Source organism: Natator depressus, chromosome 13 (genome assembly GCF_965152275.1).
Source record: "Natator depressus isolate rNatDep1 chromosome 13, rNatDep2.hap1, whole genome shotgun sequence".
NCBI lineage: Eukaryota > Metazoa > Chordata > Testudines > Cheloniidae > Natator > Natator depressus.
This window is the reverse complement of record NC_134246.1, coordinates 38,706,789-38,718,514: the sequence shown is the minus strand read 5'-3', so window position 1 is coordinate 38,718,514 and position 11,726 is coordinate 38,706,789. Positions and strand designations below refer to the sequence as shown.

Below are 11,726 nucleotides of genomic sequence, written 5' to 3'. Positions count from 1 at the left end.
TCAACACCCTCTTGAAAGAGACCATCATTTTTCACACCTCTGACAGTGGTACACTGAGCTTGTCAGCTGCGTCTGCCCGGCTTTCTAGCCAAAGAGTCTTCTCTCTTAAAGCCTAATCCCAGACCTATAATGGGAGTCTTTGCAGTGAGTACAACAGACTTTGGACCAGGTACTCGGATCATATATATGAATTTCAGGTCATTGGAGGCAGCTGTTCATTCTTCCCTTAGGCAAATGTATATTCAGGAGCCCATCGCAAGTTGTTAGTTGCAGAAAAACAGAGTCTGACTCATCTCGGAGCCCTACTGAGAGCGATTCAGGTAGTTAATGGAATGAATCTGTTTCTTATAAGGGGCGGCATATGCAAATAGGGATGACCTTTCCTGTTTAAATCTGTCCCTCTCTCTGCCCAGGCTACACCCGGAGACACAATCCGCAGGCCCCTGTGTCTGTGCAGTTACCAGCCAATCCCCTGAGAACTTTCCCCTCCAAAACCAGGAAAAATGAGACTTTGGCTCCATTTAGTTTTCATTTTTGCGGCTTTGGGAGGTATTTTTGTCCCCTCGGTAATTTGCACAGTCAGGTGAACGTTATACTGTTGCTATTTTTATGTGACTTGTATTGGGGCTTCCTTCCAAGGTGCCCGCTCGCAGGTCCAGCTGGTGGAGTCCGGTGGGGATGTAAAAAAGCCCGAAGACTCTCTCCTGCAAAGCCTCTGGCTTCACTTTCACGGAACATAATATGCACTAAGTCCGTCAGACTCCCGGGTAGAGGCTGGAGTGGGTGTCTGGAATTAGCTCCCGAAGCGGATCGAACCAGTGGTGTTCTAAGACGAAGGCGATTCACCATCTCCAGAGACAGACAATTCCGTCAACACCGCATATTTACAAATGAGCAGCATGAAACCGGAGGATACCGCCTTGTATTACTGGGCCATAGACACGGTGAGGGGAAGCCGGTCTGAGCTCAGACAAAAACCCTCCCCTGCAAAGACAGGGGAAGGGATTTCCTGGGGGTGGCGTTCACTCTCCACAGCAATGAGAACGCACACAAAGTATCTCTCCTTATCGAACCCGACACAGGTACCAGGGGAGAGAGCGGCTGACTCAGTCTCCCCCTGGGGAGCGCAGGGAGCAGATACCCAGGCTGTATTTCAGAGGAGCAGGAGAAAAGAACAGGTGCATCCTCCCTCGCTCTGTGGATGCCCACAGTGACTCTCTGATCAGCTACTCGGCAGTTTAAGGCTTCTTCCTTCTCCCAATGAGGTCTGTGGAGAAGCCGAGCCCTTGGTGCAGGTCAGAGGGCATGCTGAGCCCTGAGTGAAGGTTGTTTGAGGGATCAGTAATCTCTCAGTGATCTTCCCCCTCAGCCCACTGATAATTCTCTGGATAAAAACCCACCCTTTTGTAGAGGGGCCAGCACAAGCCCCTGTGTATCTACCGAGAGCAACATTTTAGTGTTTACCTATATTTGAGGGTCTGATGCCCAGATCCACATTCCCACAAAAATCAAGAGGAATTATTTCTCTGAGTTTCATGCACAGTGATGAGAGGGAGAAGGTCAAAGCGGGTATGAATTCAAACCCATAAATATTTACGGGAAGGGGAATATAAATGGAATTATCCAGGGGGTATTAATTTGAATATAAAAATTAATGGGGATATGAAATGGAGTATAAATGCGACTATAAAGGGAAATAGGAATAGATATATGACTGTGAACTCCTATGGGATGGGACTGGCAATATTAATGGGAGAGTGAATGGGAATATGAATAATAGCATCAACGGAAATGCAAATCCAAAATAGAAATACCAAAAAAGAAAAGCAATAATGTTTACTAATAATAACTGACCTGCAGTCCAGCCTGGTCCTATTCCCCAGTTCATCCTCTCTCTACTCTGATTCATGGTTGGTTTTTTTGTTTGTTTGTTTGGTTTTTTTTCATTTCCCTTCAGTTAAAAGTGTCATCAAGGGAGTACTATACTGAGGTGCCACCTCACACTAAAACTACCTCCATTACCCCTCACAGCCACTCTCAGGTCATAGAGACCCCTACATTAATGCCTATTTTCAACCTCTCTGTACCTACCCACCACAGCTACCCACAACCTCCCTCACCCCTCTATTCTCACCCCTCCCACTGTCCCACAGCCACTTTGATACCATAGAGACTCTAAAATTAGGCCGTGCTCACCTGCCTTACATACCTGACACCACTGTCAGGTACAGTTACTGTCACCCCATAGAGACCCAATGTGACGATGTGACGCAGCAGGGAGGGGGGAGTGTTGTCCTGGGAATGTGCCCTGGGGACGGGAGACCTGAGAGCCTGTCACCTGAGCCAGGAAGGGGAGGTAACACCTCTGCCCAGGAATGTGGACGGAGGCTGCAGCAGGGAACCTGCTGGGTGGGTTTAGTTTCAATTTGGGGCTGGGTGGAGGAACACAGGGAACCCCAGGGCTGGGGTCTAAGCTCCCTGCTCCCCCAGAAGGACTTGACTGAGGGGTCCTGGGTGTACCCACAAGCTCTGTTTTGGACTGTGTTCCTGTTGTCCAATAAACCTTCTGTTTTACTGGCTGGCTGAGAGTCTCAGTGAATCCCAGGAAGAGGGGTGCAGGGCCTGGACTCCCCCACACTCCGTGACCCCCACTCACCCTGGCCTGTTCCCCTCCCTTCTACAGCTAATCCAGGCTCCCTCTTCATTCGAACAGCAATGACCTCTGTGGACATCTCTTACTCCCAGGGGACTGGATCTCACATATTAATGCTGCTACAGCCCCTCCTGATAGCAATATGCAAAACCCAGGAATCTTGGCTCCCCCCACCCCCCAAAAAAGCAACCAAGCCCCACACATAAAGTCCAGGGATTACAATGCAGCTCAATCCACCCGAGATCCACTCTGCCCCATCGCTGTAAGTAGGCACTGCACTGGCCTGCCTCTCAGTTGCAAATTCCCACCATCAGCCTAAACCCAAAGAAGCCAGGTAATGAGGAGTTAAGGGGAAAGAACATATCCATACTTTTCTAAACCCTAAATTCTAAACCTGAAATTCTTTGCTGTGCGCAACATACTGTGACCCCTAACCCTACCCCCAAAGACATTCTGCCCTTAGCACATTCACCTCCCTGGCACTGTGCATCCAGATGTGAACTCTCTGGCTTTACACTTTCCTCCAAGCACTTTTCCCTACTCTACTGACATTCTGCAACACAGGCCATGCACCATGCATGAGGACCTGGCCCTCTGGCCAATGCACATTTCGGTAGAGAGGGTCAATGCTGGGAAGACGAATGGCCCCACTTCGTTTCAGCGCCCCAGGGAATCTTCACCCCTCCAGTCGGTGTCCCGACCGAATGGAAACATGTGACCCTACCCCAGTCACTGACTCCACCAAATGACAGCCCCACTGTGCATGGGGGGTGAGAGGGTGTCTTCAGAGCGGAACTTCCACTTGACTGGAATAAACAACGAGGAGCCCTTGTGGCACCTTAAAGACTAACACATTTATTTCGGCATAAGCTTTCGTGGGCTGGAACCCACTTCATCAGATGTATTAGTCTGAATTTGTTAGTCTTTAAGGTGCCACATGGCTCCTTGTTGTTTTTGCTGATACAGTCTAACACGGCTACCCCCCCGCCCCCGAAACCTTTTTTAAGTCTGTCCTTCTCTCTGCCTAGGTGGCACCCGGACAGACACTCTGCAGTCTCCTGTGTCTGTGCAGTTACCAGCCAGTCCCCTGAGAACTTTCCCCTGCAACATTAGGGAAAATGAGTCTTTGGCTCCATTTAGTTTTCATTGTAATAACTCTGGAAGACTCTCTCTCTCTCTCTCTCTCTCTCTCTCTCTCTCTCTCTCTCTCTCTCTCTCTCTCTCTCTCTTAGTACACTGGAGATGCAGAGAAATGTAGGAGTATTTGAAACTCACATTGATACGATTTATAATGTGTTTCTATTCCCAGGTGCCCGGCCCCAGGTCCAGCTGGTGGAATCCGGAGGGGATGCGAAAAAGCCCAGAGACTCTCTCCGTCTCTCCTGCAAAGCCTCCGGGTTCCCCTTCAGCAACCACAGCATGCCTTGGGTCCTAAAGGCTCCAGGGAAAGGGCTGGAATAGGTGGCTGAGGTCAGCAAACCAACTGGATCGAGCCAGTGGTATTCACAGGCTGTTCAAGGGTGATTCACCATCTCCAGAGACAACTCCGTCGCCAGGGTGTATCTGCAAATGACAGTCCTGAAACCCGAGGACACCGCCGGGTATCACTGTGTGAGACACGGTGAGGGAAAATGAATTTATACCCAGGCAAAAACCTTTTGCTGTAGTTTGAAAACAATGTCTTAAGCTCTAAGGGGAGATGAAGGTCTATAAACGACAACTCTGAGAAATGAGACAAGGGAAGAAATCAGTTACTGTGATGTTCATAGAATCATTGAATTGGAAGGGACCTCGAGAGGTCATGAAGTCCACTCCCCTGCACTCAAGTCAGGACAAAGTATTATCTAGAACAGTGGTTCTCAAACTAGGGCCGCGGCATGTTCAGGGAAAGCCCCTGGGGGCCGGGCCCTTTTGTTTGCCTGCTGCGTCCGCAGGTTCGGCAGATCACGGCTCCCACTGGCCGCGGTTTGCCAGCTCCAGGCCAATGGGGCCTGCGGGGAGCGACGCAGGACCTAGGGATATGCTGGCTGCCCTTCCTGCAGCCCCCATCACCCTGGAGTGGCTGCAGGAATTATGACCTCTAGAAGTCATCAAGTCCAGTCCAATTCTTCAACAAAAAACTTCAAAAACAGACTCCAACTAGAGACTGCTGAATTGGAATTAATTTGCAAACTGGGTACAATTAACTTAGGCTTGAATAGAGACTGGGAGTGGATGGGTCATTACACAAAGTAAAACTATTTTCCCATGTTTATCCCCCTCCCCCTCCCGCGTTCCTCAGATGTTCTTGTCAACTGCTGGAAATGGCCCACCTTGATTATCACTACAAAAGGTTCCCCCCCCCCCCCGCTGGTATTAGCTCACCTTAAGTGATCACTCTCCTTACAGTGTGTATCGTAACACCCATTGTTTCATGTTCTCTATGTATATAAATCTCCCCACTGTATTTTCCACTGAATGCATCCGATGAAGTGAGCTGTAGCTCACGAAAGCTTATGCTCAGATAAATTTGTTAGTCTCTAAGGTGCCACAAGTCCTCCTTTTCTATTTCCAGTTCAGTGGTTTAACCAGAGCGTTATCCTTCATCTTTGGCTTTCACGGGGTCAAACACGGGGCTCCTGTCACAAATTGTGACTTGAACAAATGGCACATTTATAGGGACATGAAGAATATCCAGAGTTATCTAGCTAATCACAACCTGTATTTGAAAGGGATTTAAAACCTGGTGCTTCAGGATTTAAGCCAATCTCTCATTACTGGAAATCAGGATAAGATCTAATGTGGAAGGCAGGTTACCCCACACTGCCCACTACAGGGTTTCTTACACTTTCCTCTGAACTATCCGTTACTGGCCACAGTCAGAGAGATGATATTGGACTAGTTGGAACATGGGACTGACCGCATATGGCCATCACTATGGTCCTATGTAGGTATGCACCCTGGCTAATTCTCTGCAGGTGGTGACAAAATGAGATTTCAATTCTGGAGCACAGCTGAATTCTCCCCCTTTGTGCCTGGGGACATGTCCCCTTTTAGCCAGAGCCTCCCTCTGACAGCCCTTTTTATCCTAGCTGAGTGAAACCCGCATGCAAATCCCTGCCCCGGGGGTTCCTGTTTAAATACAATCATCTGGTTCTAGGGGCCTCAGTCTCCCCCCAGACACAGAACTGCCCGTTCTTGCCGGCTGGGCACATTTTAGTCCTTGATTGCAAACAATGAAGTTTCTGATGCTTTTTCTTTCCCTAATGGCCGCCCCGGGATGTAAGTAACTGCTGCAGGGAAGGTAAATGCACAGTGGTGGGGAATGATTTCCTACATTGATGCGATCTTTTATTTTCCCCTCAGGTGTCCTGTCCCAAGTGCAGCTGGCCCAGTCCGGTCCAGGGGTGGTGAAGCCCGGAGCGACCCTCACACTGACCTGTGCTATCACCGGTGACTCGGTCACTAGTAGCTACTGGGAATGGGTCCGACAGGCTCCCGGGAAAGGGCTGGAGTGGGTGGGACAGATCGACTGGTCCAGCTCCAAGTGGCGCATATACTACGGCCCGTCTTTCCAGAGCCGAGCAACCCTCAGCGCAGATTCCTCCAAGAACCAGTTCTCCCTGCAGCTCCGCTCGCTGACAGCCGCGGACACCGCCACGTATTACTGCGCCAGAGACACGGTGACACGGAGCAGAGCGGGGCTGGCACAAAAAGGGGAAGCGGGCTCTGACCAGCGAGGCCACATTCAGCAGGGTTCACCGAACAAATCGATACGAATTGAAAACAAGGGACATACGCAGATGAGGAGGCAAAAATGAAGCGGCAGTGTTGTCTAGTGGATAGGGCAGTGCACTGGGCATCAGGACACCTGGGTTCTTTTCTGCCACTGACCTCTGGGTGACTTTGGGAAAGTCACTTCCCTTTGCTTTCCCCTTTGTCTGTTTCGACTGTAAGCTCTTCTGGGAAGTGACTGTCTCTGACTGTGTCTGGGATGTCTAGATACTACGATAACACCAGTAATTGGTACTAATAACAACAAAACCATGCATTGTAAAGCCCCAGTGCCCCGATCCTACTCCCCGGCAGGAGCTGGCCAAGTTACTGAAGTTCTCCAATCTTGAGCTAAAGACTTTAAATTACAGAGAAGCCACCTTTTACTCTAGTTCACATGAGCAAGTGACCAGTGCCCCACACTGCAGAGGAAGGGAGGAAAAAACAAAACAAAAAACCACAGGGTCTCTGCCAATCTGACCTGCCGGAGAATTCCTTCCCTCCCCAAATATGATGATCAGTTAAACCCTGAGCATGCGGGCAAGACACACCATAAAGATGCCTGGGAAATAATTCTCTGTAGCAACAAGTGCCATAGACTTCAATGGGGACTACCGATGTGCTTAAAGATAAGTACATGTGTAAATGCTTTGGCAGTAGGGCCTAAAAGGCACTGCACTGGGACTCAGGAGGATCTGGTACTGTTCCTGATTCTTGCTTGTTTGGTGACCCTGAGCAAGTCACTTTAGTGCCACATGTCTCAGTTTCCCAATCTTTAAAAATGGGGATAATTTTACTGCCATCCTTTGTGAAGCATTTTGAGACCTGGGGAAAACTGCTATATAAAAGCTATTTATTGTTGGTGGTGGTGTGTAATTTCACGCATGGGCTCTTTGCAGGGTCTTTAACTCAGAGCCCAAGAAAACCCAAGTTACTGACACAAAATACATTCATATGACCTGGCTATACATGCACACATACGAGTCTGAAATAAATTGTTTTTCCAAAATGATTTAGTTGACATTTGTGTATAGACAAGAGGTCCATGTTTAAGGGATTGGGCCTTAAGGACAGAAATGTACCTATCCTGTTTTGCCTGATCGTATGCCACTTGAACCGAAGGTCAATAGAGAAGCTCATTTAGCACTGGGAGTTCATCTCTGACATAAAAAAAAATATTTTATTGTGCTTCCTGTTTTAAAAGGAATCATAAAATCATAGAACTGGAAGGAACCCCTAGAAGTCATCAAGTCCAGGCCCCTGCACTCATGGCAGGACCAGGCACTATTTAGACCACCCCTAACAGGTGTTCAGGATAATTCTCTGATCCTGAAGCTCTCAGAGGACAGTCCCTCTGTGTTTGTGCAGTCATTATTATCAGAACAGTTTCCATAATCAAACCAGATATTACAAGAAACAGCTGCTATATAAGTACCAAAAGCCAGGTAATTATCCTGTGAAAAACTTCTGGATTCACCTTCAATGACCACTATTAGGGCTGGGCCTGACAGGCTACTGGAAAATGACAGAAGTGGGTCTCTTGGCTATGCAGCCCAACGTATAGTGTTGTTGCATTTTATGCGGATAATTAAAAAGTCATCCACTCTCTCCAGGAATAATTCCCACAGCACACTGTATTTACAAATCAACAGCCTCTGACCAGTGGACAGTGCTGTGTACCTGCCTGAAAGTTACACAGAGTTAAAAGTTAATACAAGACACACAGTGCCTCTGTCTCCCAGCAGGGGGCAGCAGATGCTCACAGACAGCTCAATGTGAACAGAGAAAACATTTATCCTTCTGCGGTTCTAGATCCTGAATATGAGCTGAGGCACACCAGTGTAAATCCAGAGTAATTTCACTGAAATCAATAGAGTTGCACTGGTGTAAAGAACCAGAATCAGCTAAAACTCCCAGGATGGTATTTTCAAAACAACTTAAGGGGATTTGCTCTGGTATTTTCAAAGGAGCATTTTCAAAGTAGCCAAAGGGAAACGGGGTGGTATTTTCAAAGCAGTCTAAGGGAATTTGGGCTGGGATATTCAAAAAAGTCTAAGAGAGAAAGGGTTAGGATTTCAAAGAGACCTAATGGAGTTGGGTACCCAAATCCCATTCAAATTCAAAGGGAATTTTGCACCTAATTTCCTTTGAAAATAAGATTCTTCCCTAAGAATCTGTTGAAAATTTCAGCCTGAGTATCCAACTGATTTTCAATGGGATTTCAGCACCTAATTCCCTCTAAATTTCTTTGTAATTTTCAAGTGTAAGCATGTATGTAACTTTAGTACCCACAAAATTCCAGTGTATCTTTGGGTGTTCTCATGCCTGATCTTTTCTGAGTGCAGCAAAGCTTTCATTTTCATTATTAGATTACGGCAGAGAGAAACTCTGTTGTACGGCTTTTTTTCAATGTCACATTTAAAAGTACTCTCATGTGAATCTTTCTGCAATTCTTTGTCAGGTTTTCCCTCATTGCCCCAATCCATCTCTCCTTGTCCCTGTTCTCTGTTGGCCTATGAGCACCAAAACCCTAGACTGGGGTTTTGAAGCCTAAGGGAGTTGGACACCTTCCTCCTTCTGATTTTAATAGTGATGTACCTGCCTAGTTCACATTGAATTACAAGAGGATCTGTGTGACTTACTCTTTTACGCTCCTTTGAGAACCCCAGGCCCTGCTTTTATTCTGACTAAGAATGGCATCTTATTAGCATGCAAAACTCACATGTTGTAACTCATACATAAACATAACAATAAACAACAGTGGAGACAATAGTGGAGACCACTAAACAATAGTGGAGACCACTGGCTCAGAAATTTTAATTCCTCTGTGTCACAGGTTACTGAAATTGACTACTCTCTCATTGCAATGGAATTTCTACTGTGGGTATTATTTCTATCTGGGCTCTCATGTAAGTAGATTTTTCAATCAGTATTATAGCCATCTTTAATACACTTTATGGGCTAGAATTTCATCTGTAGTCATTTAACATAGCCCCATTGGCATATATTTATACTTGTTCTCTCTCTCTCTCTCTCTCTCACACACACACACACATATCTATCTATCTATCTATCTATCTATCTATCTATCATTTTCATACTCTCTGACATTATCTCTCTTTCTAGCTTAAAATTTTATTTTGATGACAATCACTGTAATTTCTGATCAGCTTCCTCTGATAATTAATAGTAATCACAAAATTCCTAATGGACTTCATGGCATATATTGGTCTTCTCACTTTTGAGGGTGAAAACTGCATTTGGGGGAAGTTTTTTTGGTGGTTGTTTTGTTGGCTGTATTCTTGCTTCAGGGGGCTGGGGAGATATAGATGGGGCTAGGGTAGAAGGGGGGTAACAGTACTCTGTCATTCTCACCATAGTGGAAAGCTTTCTTGAGCAGGTTGGGTGCTTTGAGCAGGGGATTGGACTAGATGACCTCGTGAGGTCTCTTCCAATCCTAATATTCTATGATTCTATTCTATGAGCCTATGTGCCACTTTCCCTAAAAATGGTCCGATTCCAGATATGCCTAATCTAGCCCAATATGTTGAGTGATATTCCAGTATCTCCTTTGGTTCTTTCCTAGGTGCCCATTCATAGGTGGTTCTGACCCAGTCAAGTCAGCTCCTGGGGGATCCACCCAACTCAAATGCTCAGTGAGAGGTTTTGACCTCAGCAACTATAATCTGTATTGGGTCAGGCAGGTTCCAGGGAAGACAATGGTGTGGTTGGTTTATTATTATGCTCCAGATAACAACCACTACTCCTCTGCAATCAAGGGGTGAATCATCACCTCCAAGGACAAGTCTAGTAATTTCTATTTGGAACTGAGGAACCTGAATTAAGAGGACACTGCTGTGTATTATTGTGCCAGTAGCCACCTGGAGGGGGCAGCTCCCACCATGAATATCTTCAGCACGAATACCCACAGCTGATTTGTTTCATAATACAGCTCCAGGTCAAAAGACCACTCAAGTCAATGCAAAGACTCTTACTAACTTCCAAAGGGCTTAGGATCAGGACCATAGGCCCCGATCCCACAAAGATTTATGAACACATGCTTTACTTTAGGCTCATGACATCAGCGGTAGTTCTGAGTGTGTTAATTTGTAAACACATGCACACTTCTGCAGAATTGGAGTCATGTTACTGTTGTGAGAACATTTTTAAAACTTCCTTTCATCTTAAAGAAAGAAATTGGCTTTAACACTGAATATCTATCTATCTATCTATCTATCTATCTATCTATCTATCTAAGCACAAGTTATTTGGCTCAATACAGAGGTAAAGCATTCAGATCATATAAATCTTTCTCCTTTTACTAAAGATTTCCGTGGAGAGGAACGTTTAGTTGCCTGTGATATACAGGGGGTCAGTGTAGATGATCTAATGGTCCCTTCTGGCCATAACTGCTGTGGATCTATGAATCTATTAAATTACTCTATTAAGGCCTTTTGAAGTCAATGGTTTGCAACCCCTCCCTAGCAGAATGCCTGTAAAAGTCAACTGGAGCCTTACCACTGATGTCAGTGCAAATCGCTAAATTCAGTGGAAAGACACCCATTAACTTTCTGCCGGGCCCTTATAAGATGAGCATATGCAAATGATGTGATTAAATTTCCTCCTTAAAACCAGTGATACTTCTGAGGAGTTTTGTGAGCCAGAATAATACCCAGAGCTCTCTGTGCAGTTACCATCTGTTCTTTCCCACCGAGAACTCCCTGCAGAATCATTAGGATGCTTTGGCTAAACTTCGTTCTCATTGCAGCACTTTGCAAAGATGACTTTTCGTCACTTAAAGAAACTGGAGATGCGGGGGCTATTACATTCACAGTAATTTTTATCCTTTCTGTATTTTCAGGGGTGCAGTGTGATACCCAGCTGGTGGAGTCCGAAGGGGATGTAAAAAAGCCTGGATACTCTCTCCACCTCTCCTATAAAGCCTCTGGGTTCACATTCAAAGACTATGGGATGAGCTGGATCCATCAGGCTCCGGGGAAAGGACTGGATTGGGTGGCTTATATTAGCGGCCCCAGTGGAACAAATATATATTATCCCAGGCAGTCAAAGGGCGATTCGCCATCTCCAGAGACAATTCCAACAACCTGCTAAATTTGCAAATGCGTAACCTGAAAGCAGAAGACACGGGCCTGTATTACTGTGCGAGAGACACACAATGATTGGCATCCCTGCCTGGTTAGTACAAAACCCAGTTTTGCCTGACAGAACCACTGCTGCAGTCACTGTTTCCTCTCATGCAGCTGCAGGGAAAGCTCCGCACAGCTCAGCTCTCCCTTTAGGGGGAAGACGTGTTTACACA

The 11,726-nt window shown here is 46.4% G+C and overlaps 1 pseudogene; it reads left to right on the top strand.

Annotated features, from left to right (window-relative positions):
• The first annotated feature begins 10,698 nt into the window (after window positions 1-10,698).
• On the top strand, window positions 10,699-10,744 carry LOC141997931 (U5 spliceosomal RNA; annotated as a pseudogene).
• The last annotated feature ends 982 nt before the right edge of the window (window positions 10,745-11,726 follow it).